Source organism: Gymnodraco acuticeps, unplaced genomic scaffold (assembly GCF_902827175.1).
Source record: "Gymnodraco acuticeps unplaced genomic scaffold, fGymAcu1.1, whole genome shotgun sequence".
In the NCBI taxonomy this organism is placed as follows: domain Eukaryota; kingdom Metazoa; phylum Chordata; class Actinopteri; order Perciformes; family Bathydraconidae; genus Gymnodraco; species Gymnodraco acuticeps.
The window spans coordinates 1,185,646-1,198,298 of NW_022990341.1; positions in this window are offsets into that span (position 1 = coordinate 1,185,646).

The window sequence follows — 12,653 nt, forward strand, 5'->3', positions numbered from 1 at the left end:
GCAATGCAAATGCAACAGTAAAAAAGAAGAATAAATAAATACTCGCCCGGGAGCAGTTCATAACAACATTGAACATAAAATGTAATGGACGAAATATCACGATTTAGACCCTATTTAACACCCCACATGTGTTTTTATTGAATACTAATTTACATGTTTTGTGATTCCTATTTTTAATTCAATGTTGGCCTACCTTTCAAGTAGTTTCACTTGAAGCTCCTAACTCTGGATACAATATCCCGTTTAAGACCATATTTAATATCCCACATGTGTTTTTATTGAATACTAATCTCTATGTTTGTGATTTCTATGTTTAAATGGATGTTTGCTCATGTTTTTAAGTAGTTTCCCTTTGAAATAAGCTCCTAAATCTGAATGCATGTTGTTCCCAAACCTGTGCTTTAAGAGTGTGTGCAGCTTGTGTGGGCCTGCAGCATCAGAAACCGTCCCGACACCAAACTGAGAGGCACAGAACCCGGGGCTGAGGCTCAGACAACCTCCCAAGCTGCTGGGAGATGATATAAAGCTCCAGAAGTGCAGGGAGTGTGAATAGACCGCGGGGCCCACAAAGCTCTGCAGCCTACGGGGGCCTCCGGTGAATGCAAGCCTCCGGTGGCGGAGACGGGACGGTGCACGGGGCTATAGGGGGGCCGGCTCCCACTGCATTAGGCAGTAATAGGTTTGGGATGACTTAAACTATTTGTTGACTGGGACAATAAATCTGTTGTGTGTTTCTTGGCATGCTGAGGGGAGGATTACAAGTTGTCACACAAAGGAATGCAAATTGCAAGCCAAACTCGGCGAGAGGCCTGTGGAGTAGCCCGCTATTTAGAGCATGTGTGCCGATCTGTGCTTCTCTCTCTCACTATTTTATGTTTCTCTATTAGTCCTAATAACTGTGAAGGGCCTGAGAGTAGCCACTGTATTCATCCCAAATCAATGGTTTTCCCGCACCGGGCCCTATAGACCCCTGCATTTGCATTCTATCGAGTGAGATGACCAGCAGGACAATTGGCGTTAAGTCTCTTTCAGGCGGCCAAATGGAAAAATCTTGAGTCCTAAATGGCATTTTCTCTCGGCCCCTTTTACTAAAATCCACTCTCCATATTATGATTATTTTCTGCACTGAGTTTCTCACTGGTTGAAACATGAAGGGGCCAAAGGTGAGATTCAATTAATCACACCCAGGCTGTATTTTTTTTAAATGTATTTCTATATGCAATTTTTGTATTATCCTTACCGGTTACCAGAGGTGGAAGACGTACTCAGATCTGAAGTAAAAGTACAGTGTAGAAATACTCTGTTAAAAGTACAAGTCCTGCATTGCAAATGTTACTTAAGTAAAAGTACAAAAGTATTAGCATCAAAATAAACTTGAAGTAGCCTACTAAAAGTACTCATTATGCAGATTGGCCTTATTTCAGAATCATATATTTTCTATATTATAATCATTGATGCATTGTTTTATCAAAGCTGGTAAAGGTTGAGGTCATTTTTATTCATTTATATAGTGCTAGGTAGCTTGTGGATTTACTCCAGGTGTAACTGAAGTCTTTAAGTGTTGATTATATTTCACATTTTTAATCCAAGTCTGAAAAGTAACCAAAGGTGTACAATAAATGTAGTGGAGTAAAAATTACTTTTATCAACCTCTGAATTGTAGTAGGGTAGAAGTACGCAGTAGCAAAAAATGTAAATGCTAAAGTAAAGTACTATCTCAAAATTGTACTTAAGTACAGTATACTGGAGTAAATGTACTTAGTTACATTACAGCACCCCTGTAGGTTTTTTATTAGCCTTTTTACATTTTGTTTAAGGTCATTTTGTCACGTTTTGTTTGATCTTTTAATTACAATTATTTAAAGGTCTTTTTTTGTCGTTGTTTCTTTCACACCCTTTACTGATTTGAACGGAAGCTGTGTGCTGATCTCCTCTCTATCTTCATGCATATCTCCCCCTAGCGGCTGACAGGTGAACTACAGGCACAGCAGCCTCCTGAATTAGAGCCTATCGGTATAGGCTACCAGCAGGTACAGCTCTTGTAAATGAACAGTAGCCGCATCACAACACAACACCGGACCTTATATTAGGCCTGCTTCGTCTCCGTGCTCTTCGGTGTTAAATCGGACAGTGTGCGCCAGCTTCCTGTCAGGCTGCAGATGCACGAGCTGGATCAAACCGCAGGACACGGATCAGTTCGCAGATAGCGGAGGGATTCCTCTCACATCTCAGCAGTGGTCGGCCTGACCTACCGCGGCTCCAGTTTAGAGACATTACAGGCTGCACAGGCTGCCGCAGGATCGCGTTTCTCTGCAGCATCAAGCGATCTGCCGACGATAACTCCCATTAAAAGCCGTAATTAATCCGCCATAAAACGAACCTCCTTCTATTTGATTTACAAGGGCGTCACTTTGGGTTGTAAAGTAATGGTGACATAAGATTTTAAAATTGTCTTCAACATATACACTGTAAGGCAGTGTTATGGAAGGATGAATTAGAGAAGATAATTACCAGAATAAGGATAACAACAACCTATGTCATGAAATATTAAAAGTTGCTAATGCATGATTTTTTGGACATTTTATAGGGGGATTTTTTTCAGTTGACAATACACATTAATTATTTCTATATTTACATTGCATTACATCTTTCCTTATGGTGCAAATATACCTTTCCTAAAGCCCGTTTTATTGGTTAGTTAACATTTGTAGGTGCAAGCGTTTTTTATTATTTTTTATTACAGATTATTCTTCAAAAAAGTAATAGGGACAATTCCATTTCAAAATGTGCAGGCATGTCCCCAGTGTAAAGGACACCTGTGTTTATTCACATGACTATTTACTTATCTAATGCTGTATTTCAGGCCTTTTGAACTATAAGCCACTGGAGTAACATAACACTAACTCATAAAGAGATGTCTGGACGTTGTATGACAGCCTAACTGTAGATTTAATAAATATTATTACCAATAATAAGCAGCGGATATATAGGATAAACTTTATCAGCTAATTTAATAATAATAATAATAATAATAGCCTGGAGGATTATTGTAGACTAATTTCAACTCAGCCTTTTGGCTCAAATATCCACATTTGCATACTGCAGATTGTTAAAAACAAACAGTAAGTCCAGACTCTTTAGAATAAATATTATTTTAAATATCTAAAAATCACATTTGTATTTGTTTAAGTGATGCAGCCTAATGCATATACAGCATGTGTGTTATTTCACGATGTGGTGAGGCCTCATTGCTGGGTTGTGCAGTTTGATCGGATCATTATTCAGTTCCAGGTTTTAATCTTGTAAAGCGAAGCTGCTTCAGAGGCCGATCACCTGACTCCTGTAATGAGCTCTGATGGTTGATTCATAACTGCGATTGCAGGAGTCAGTTTCATGTTTTCATTGAGCCGAGGGTTGTTTTAATTGGCGATCAGTGTGGAAAGTGCACACACATTATTCATACACACACTTCTTTCAAATGCGTAAACACCGCCACACAAAGAACCTACAATACTGAGAATTCATAATGCATCGGTTTGCCCAAGGTTACCTGTGTGTGTGCCCTCTCCCCCGCTCCTTTACAGTGCACAGCAGAGATAGTTTAATTAAAGAACAACATTATCTTAGGGCGCTGCACGCCTTGCACTGAAGAATATTTTCAGTGCTGCGTCAGGAGAGAAAGAGCCACCTACTGTACACTCACCGCTGCTTACTCTCCTCAACTCTATATGGCCCACGCTCTCAATAGCTTTTAATGGTGCGATTGTAAAACATCTTGTCACATGAGGGGAGTTACAATGATGTTTTACAGCCCCCAGCTTTTAAAGATGAGTGATAATATTGCCCTCCGTAACTTTTAAAACGGGCTCAGTGTGTGCAAAGAGTTGCATAATGCCAAAGCCCATTATTTTGAAATGCACACTTCAAGACGGAGTATGTGTGTTCTGATGTATATCATAAAGTGAGTAGTTAAACACAAGGCCACAGATACGGACATGGATACATGCCACACACATGGGCCTCAACACACTTACGGGCTAGCAGACACACACTCTTTATATGTGGCTGACAGAAAGAGAGATATTATCCAGACTGAAAACATATTTGGAGGATCTTTGTGCAACAGAGAATACTGTAGTTTCTGTATAGACAGACAGACAAGGTCAATGGGCTGTTTGGGGAAGGGGGAAGGAAGAAATCGAGCAGCCCTCCTCTTTTTAAGAATAAAAAAAACCAAACGAATGCACTCACAATGGCTTGGCTTATTTAAAGAGAAAGTACCTGCAGATTTGTTTCTGTTTGCAGCTTATTGCACCTTTTGTAATTCGGTGTAGGCTTGGATAAAAGCTGAATAAAACGAATTTAATCAAATGTTACCAGAACAAACACATTTGAATTCACTGGTGTACTTGTTTGCTTTTCATAAAGTAATAAAATGAGCACATTCTACCAGCCAAATACAAAGTGCTGAGACAGGAAACATTTCCAGTCCCCTGTCATCATGTGATAAGTTAACATCAATCTTAATTTTACACAATATATTTAATATTATTACGGTGTTGTTCCACTGAATCACGGTTTTTAATTTAAAGCGTTCTACACAGAGGTGGAAGAAGTACTTAAATATTTTAATTTATACATTTTATAAATATACTCTTTAGAAGTTAACTAGAGTAAATATATAAAGATGGACAAAATGAAAATACATTTAATTTGTACTTAAGTATTGAGTAAATGTACTTCACTGCATTCAATCGCTGGTTCTACGTAGATTTCAGTATTGGCAGAGCAAAATTGAGTGGCCGTTAAAAATATTTAGGGACCTGCTACAGTGGCAGGTGAGGAAAACTGAAATTTCCTCCGACCCTGCTTTCCATTATTTACCCGTTTCATGGAGCCAGCCGAGAGGGCGGGCCGTTTAAACACTATTTTTTCCCCGTAATCAACATGATCGTAACCCCTGCCGAACAAAGGCATGAATATCCATTTCCAAGGAAAAGGGTGAGTGCCCTCTCCATGCCCCCCTCACCCTCCTCGCCCCGCCGTGTACTGTACTCGTTACCCTGGTAACCCCATGGCCAGAATGCAGATCAGGGGGACCAACGAAGCGGCCTCTCGTCTCGCCTCACAATTCACCCTGATGATGACTAACACTTTTGTTCATGGAGAGGGCAGGTGGGAGTTACAATACGCTTCAAATCATGGCCCACCCCAATCCCCCCTTTACTCTCCTTTCCCCCCCCCATCCATATATTTTTTTACTTTCTTTTCATCTCTCTGAAACACTCTTTTTCCTTTACTCAGTTTTTTTGTGATAAATCAATTTTCCTTTTTTAAATTTTTTTTAAATGTCCCTTTTCCCTTTCTGGATCATGCTTCCTCTCGGGGACGACTCCCACAAAGCTCACTCACAGAGGTGGCGGTGGTTTGCGAGAGGTCAGTGTTATCTAAACAGACCCATTGGGCTATTTGCTATAGCACCCTCCATCAGGCAGGAAGCTTTGAGGAATCAGCCCATCACTTCAATCAGCCACGACGGCATACGATGAATTTATAATGGCCGGAGCAGGGCGAGGAATAAAATCAGAGAGAGGGAGAGGGGTTAGGGAGGACAAGAGAGCGAAAGATGGAGAGTAATAGAGAGGAAAGTCCGTGTCAATGACCACTATGTGCGGGAGTGGGTTGTTTGTTTGCGGCCTGAAACAAACAAGTGATTGTTGTGTTGTGTGTGTGTGTGTGTGTGTGTGTGTGTGTGTGTGTGTGTGTGTGTGTGTGTGTGTGTGTGTGTGTGTGTGTGTGTGTGTGTGTGTGTGTGTGTGTGTGTGTGTGTGTGTGTGTGTGTGTGTGTGTGTGTGTGTGTGTGTGTGTGTGTGTGTGTGTGTGGTAACATCCTGTACGTGCTCGCCTGTATACGATGTTTTTATTTATGTGTACAAATATACACCCGGCTTATTTGCGTGCATCTGCCTATACGGGTGTGTGCACATGTGTTTATCAGCCTTTGTGCAAAGAGACGTAGTAATCTTATCGCTGTTCAGAGGGTAAGTACATGTGACAGTAGATATATACAAACTCTTGATCGATATCTTGATAGATTGTCAGATAATGACTCCTCAGCAGATATGGACAATTGCCTCAATATGTGTGTTTTCCTAGCTTGTGTGCAGCTATTGGCTGAGGGCCACCATCCACAGCTCACGGCCCAAAAAAGCTCAGCCCAGTCTCGGGCTGAGTGACTGCAGCCGGCCCCCCACTCCCCCAGCACAGCCTCTGCCCTTTGACCACATTAACCAGGCGCAGTCCGACTCATCGCTCAGCCTCCTCTTATCACCTGGAATCAAACATTAAAAGAGGGAGGGAGCCAGAGTTACTCATAAAGTCAGAGAAATATGGGCGCCGAAGGGGGAGAGATAAAGACAGTGGGAAGCAGAGAAGGGAATAAAAAGTAACTTGTGTTGAAGGCTGGACGGTAGAAGAGGATTGGTATGAAGGTGAAAGCAGGAAAAAAGTAGTTTGTCTGAAGCTTGTACCACAATATCACGCAATGTTGAGCTTCATGACTCTCCATTTTTGTGTCTAAAACAAGCAGGGCGGAGTTCATCTGAAGGCAAACAGGCCGTTTTACGAGTACCATTCCGCAATTACCCGTTACCTTGACTGTCGTGGGTTTTAAGAGCGTCCTGGCCTTGGAGTTACCTGGATACACCTGGAGGAGAGGCGATAAAAAGAGCGGGGGGTATAAGAAAAACACAGGGTGGGGAAGGATCTCCCTATCTGAGTCCGCCCCCCAAACTACATCTGTCTGCTCTGCTGGCGCCCACACACACCTTGCCTATCTGTCTGTCTGAATCTGTGTGTGCTCTAATAAAGCCAAGTTGTCTCAGCAGTCAGCTAAGCCTATATATGTTTCTCGGGCAGCCTCTCCTGCACACACACACACACACACACACACACACACACACACACACACACACACACACACACACACACACACACACACACACGGGTGCACACACTTGAAGATTTCAGGCAGGTGGTTTGCTGATATGGGTAGGAAAATATTTGATGTCCCCAGCTTGGCCGTTTAACATTCTCACCCTGTGCTCTGACCTTAAAGAGTGTGCATACAGCGTGTGTGTGTGTGTGTGTGTATGTGTGTGTGTGTGTGTGTGTGTGTGTGTGTGTGTGTGTGTGTGTGTGTGTGTGTGTGTGTGTGTGTGTGTGTGTGTGTGTGTGTGTGTGTGTGTGTGTGTGTGTGTGTGTGTGTGTCTGTGCATCCCTGTGTGTTTGTTCACTTAGCTTTTAGCCCCAGTTAGCCGGTCAGACCCCCACATCCCTATTTAGACTCACATGCACACATACACAGTCCTATTAGCAGGACTTATCAGAGCCCATTTGACCTCCACCTTCTCCCTGACCTCTAGGTGGAGGTCTCCATCCCTCGGGAGAGTGGGTCAGCGAGGCGAAAGTGTGTGTGAGTGTGTGACAGGATGGGGGACTGCTTGGCTGTCTGACTGAGAGCAAACACTGATGGTCAAACACACGGCCTCCTCCACCCCCTTCCTTTCTCTCTCCGTCCTCCTCCTCAGTGAGAAGCCATTGTGTCACGACACCTGTTCTTAAGTGCCAAGTATACAAGTACAATTTCACCTTTTTTTTGTAAATTAAATATTTTGTGGACTTGGACTACAGCTTCAAAAGGACCCCTATCTGTGGATACAATTAATATCTTACCGTATTTAACCATCACAACAGATTTTGCAGTCTGACAAAACTTGGTTTTATTATGATCTCGCTTTAGTATTCATTCTTCAAGGTTGACCTTTTTTTTTATACGAGTGATGATGACAACAAGATGTGTTTTATACTGATAAGATTTTCTATTGCGTTTCACATCCTTCCTCCGTGCCAGCTCTGGTTCTTCTCCCTTATGTCTTTATCTGCAGATAGACCACTATAAAGCAAACTCTCAATCATCTCCAACAAACCTACCGCCAATCATCAAAATCTGCCCCGCTTACAGTCTTACCATTTCTTTTTTTGAAATAAGTTACTGAAGATATATCAAATTGTAGTCTTTCCCTTGTGACTGGTGATTTCCTTCTCTGGGTAATATCTGACACTCTTAGAGCTTGACTAAAAAATGCAAGCACATTTCTCAAGTGTCCATTGTTTAAACATTAATCATAATGAATTCCTCTTAAACTCTTCAAGTTACCAGTTTTTCCACAAATGGGACTTCTGTGGCGTGCGATAGAGCCAAGTGTTTGTGCTGTGGACTCAGCTTTGCAGTCTAGATTTGGGGGAATTTCAGGAAAAAATATCTGCTGCTGCAAAGAAAGGGGTCTAAGTTAGAGCAGCTCGGCACGTAGAGCACTCTCTCTCCGGAGGTCTTTTTTTTCCACACTCCTCTATCCTGTGTTCTCCTGCAGACAGTGTCTTCTATTGAAAGGGAACAATAGGGTTCTTAATCAGCAGACCTTTCCCCCTCGCCGGCTCCTGGGTCAACTGATGGCCCACGCTGCTTTGTCGCAAGTGAACGGCATAAAATATATGTTTATAAAAAGGAGAATTAATCACAGTGGGTATCTTTGGATAAAGTCATATTTGTTGTTTTTTATACCCTTTCTCCAGTTCTGTCTAGGAGGGCTTTCATGTAGCTGTAATTACCATATTTCATTAGCGTGTGGAGTGTCACCGCTGGAGCATCAAAGCGGTTGGTTCTTCGCATGTGCGGCAACCACTGCCAGGGAAGTACACAACTATCTGTTTTTTTCCCAGAATAAATTCGCCCGCGCCTGTTTTTGAGTGCACTCTCTCCCTCAAGCTGCTGTCGATATCAAAGAGAACCCATTCCGCATGTGAAGTGCCCCTTGTGCAGAATAATAAAGCAGTGCATCATGGCAAAAAACTGTGAAACACAACACTCTCACCACCATCCTTCAATGCACACACAAGGACGCACATATACACACGAGGTATTCCTCTCTCTTTTGTACCTACTTTAATCTCCTTGGTACACATTCACTCCTTCTACCTCTGCACTCAAAAACAAACTATTTTCCCTCGCTGCATGTTATAATGGAAAACCAGTGGTGCAATATATCTACATACTGTATATACTATTCCCATGCAACCATAACAGGTTTATTTCCCACACAAGATGCATGGTTATTGTAAAGAAGGTACTGTACATACATTGATTATACTCACTATGAATCTTTAGGGATAGTACTGAGATTATTATGATCTTTTTTATTATTAAAATCCCATTACAAAAGTACTGTTCCATGAGGCTTGTGTATGCATTAGCATGCTACATATGCCTACAAAAATGTATATGTGAATGTTTACTTAGTAAAGTGTCATGGGCATGGTTTCAGCAAGGTGCCACATCCAAGCCCAACCACGTTGTCAAAACTACATTTTCGCCACTCGCCACTTACTTTTGAGTTTTCGAAAATCGCAGGGCCCCCGAAAATGTGTTCAAATACAATTATTACAATAATCTTACCATGTTCAATAGGTCCTCCGCCTCTTGACACTTTGACGAAAATGTGGCCTTAAATATCAAAATGAACTATAAACATTCAAAAAGTAACAAATCTACTTCCTAACATGCTTATGCGTATTTCCTGTCGTCTCCTCACAACACATCAAAGAGCCGTACTGATGGATTGGTTGATATATTGCTTCAGGACAAAGACAATGACCTAGAGCTGAACCATGTGAGTGACTGATTAATTCCAAAATAAACAACACTAGCCATGTTCATTGTGAAGAGAGAAAAAGTCACCAAATGCATCAGCATGGCCTCTTGTTTGTGTTTCAATAGTTTCTGGATAATATTGGGCGTTACATGGCATGGAGTTCTAAGCTTTATCAGGCTAGACTGTAGCTATGCGGGCAACTGTCCTAGGAAAATATTAAATTAAATTGTATTTAATTAATTCACAGAAATACAATTGTATCATCTTTTACGTTTTATGTAATAAATAACAGGCTACAAACCTACAGAGTGAGCCCTTTATTATGAACTGAGTTTTGATTTACGCTCACCAGACGTCTTGCACATGACCGGTGTTAAAGCAGCACAAGGCCACAGCTCAATGGTGGGGCTCAGAGACTGGGACAATGGGAGACAATAATGTCTCATCCAGCACAAACACAGATGAGCTGTGAGTTAGTGAAGCTCACCGCTCCACCTCACACTATCAGCAGGATTATCTACAGGGAGAAGAGCTATCTGCGCAGCTAAACACACTTTTGTTTTCCCAAAGCTTTATGGCTGCCCTCGGCTAGACAGAAACTCAAAGCTCTCAGTGAAAAGTGGGGTAACCTCCACCACACAGGACATGGTTAGGGTAGACAGACGTTCCCGGTAACTCATAACTACCAGTGTAAAACATATTTTTGTCAACATCCTTCATCAACAACTACAGAGCTGCTCCTCCTTTGCGTGGCTTTCACAGCACGTGCGATTTTGTAGGACGACCCGGAAATGAGCATTGCGCTGGTTCCCTCGACAAAAGAGCGAATGGGACTTTTTCTATTCGATTTTTGAAATTTGCAGAAAACAAGCTCACGTTTAGGATACTGACACGTTTTGTTCAACAGGATAAACTCCACATACTAACCCTACTTTTTCTTAATAGCTAACTTTAGGCTATAAACATCACGTTCGCATGAATTCACGTCACCACCGCTAAAGGTGGCTGATGTTTGGCATGACGACGCTTAGTATTCTCCTTTAGTAACTTGTTACACTCGTTTTTATGACTGAGGCGTGTGCATTGATGCTTTTGTACATTGTGGAATAAACTGGTTTAATCTCTGAAGCTTGTGTTAACAACAAACCTAAATTCAGACCAAAAAGCCATTAACTTCAAAACTGCTTCAATGCACCATCTACAGTTCTGATTAGCTGAGAGACGATGCCTGGCTGTGAATGTGAAAGTCTCGTGGTGTTTTGTGCAGTGTGATAACAAACTCCTCCGTGTGCTCTCCTTTGTGTGCGAGCTGCAGCTAAACAATCCCAGCGACACACTTAAAATGCTCTTAACGGCTCCGGCTGCCTGAGATCGATGTTCACCTTGGCTCTGGTGACTTTCGCTCTGTGAGGTATTGATCGGAGGCGAAGGCGCTGAAATGGGAAAACACTTGTACACTTTGTGTGTCTTTCACTATTGTTCATTTCTTTCTGTTTCAACAATGAGCTGTGCAAAGTGTTTCATAAACATTGTATAGGAAGATGTTGACAAAAGCTTCTGCTGTAGGTCCGAGACCTTGGAGGGAGGTTCACTAATGATCCCTTATCTCGCTCCCATTTCTTCCTCTCTATCTTCTCAGTGACTTACCGAGAGCACCTTAACATCCTCTCAGGACAAACACAGCAGTTTGATTCTTAATCCTTTTAGCAGAGGTGATTTTTAACAACTTCCTGGTCTCCTTTCAGTTAAGTCAATGGGTCTGAAGCCTGATCCACTGCAGGCTTCCTCAGGCCCAGTAAGCCTTAACCTTGGAGCCCACCCCCTCCTCCTCCTGGCCAACAGGGAAGGAGATGAGGGGGGGAGGCAGGCCTGAGGTGTGTGCAGAAACCAAGGACCTGCCACATTATATGCTTTAACATGACTGGCAAATCCAGCACGGTTAAACAAACTTAACCTTCATTTGTGAAACGGTGCAAATCAAAGGGCAAAAAACGACTTGTGCAAGTAATTACCACCGGGGGAGAGCGACAGGGCAAAGGGAGGATGGAGGAGGAGGGGGGGATGAAGCAGTGGTGGTGGTCCGGCTCAGGGACAGCAAGGCGTTAACAGGTTGAACGGGAGGAAATGGAATCAGTTAAGGCGAGGGGCATTTTTAATGAGTTTGCTCTGAAATTGATTTTCCACTGTAATCTTTTATTTATATGCAGCTGGCGGCGTGTCCCCGGCAGAGTGAGGGTCAGCCCTCAGAGCGCCTGTCAGGCCCCCTCCTCTTCAAACAACACCCCAAAGTCCAGGGAAAATGGTATTCTAGCTAAGGCAAATATTGTCCTGTCTTGGCTTAAGGGGCGAAAAAGCTGTTTGTTCAAAAAAACTTGCTCTTCACTGCTTTTTTTCAACCTTTTAAGACGAGGAGAAGACTCTCTTTAAATAAGGTTAATAGAAACAGTACTATCTCTCTAATTACAGAAAATACTGTTCAATTAATATTGACTAGAAGCATTTCATTTAAAACATCTTGAGAGGATTTGGTAGTGTCTTAACAATTTAAAAGTGTTATCAATATTAAACTTACTAAGATTGGACACTATTTAGTTCAATAAAATAACCAAAACAAATAAAATTACATAAGGGAAAAAATCTACAATGCATTTTTCTTTTTACTTTTTAGGTTTAAATACATTTTGCCGGACTAATAAGTGCTCAATCAAATCAGTAATTATTTTTTAAATGTATGGTAGTGACTGTATTTTAAATGTTATGTGTCTTTTACTTTTTCATTGTTTTTGTGAAACGTTTTCTACATGTTAGGCTACTTATTGCAGTTAGTGAAATGCATCTTGTTGTCACCTGAACCCTAAATATACAGTATTTATTTGATTCATTAAAAGTACTTAGGAACATAAATTACAAAAAATTACTCTGGCACAATAAGCCATAAAATAG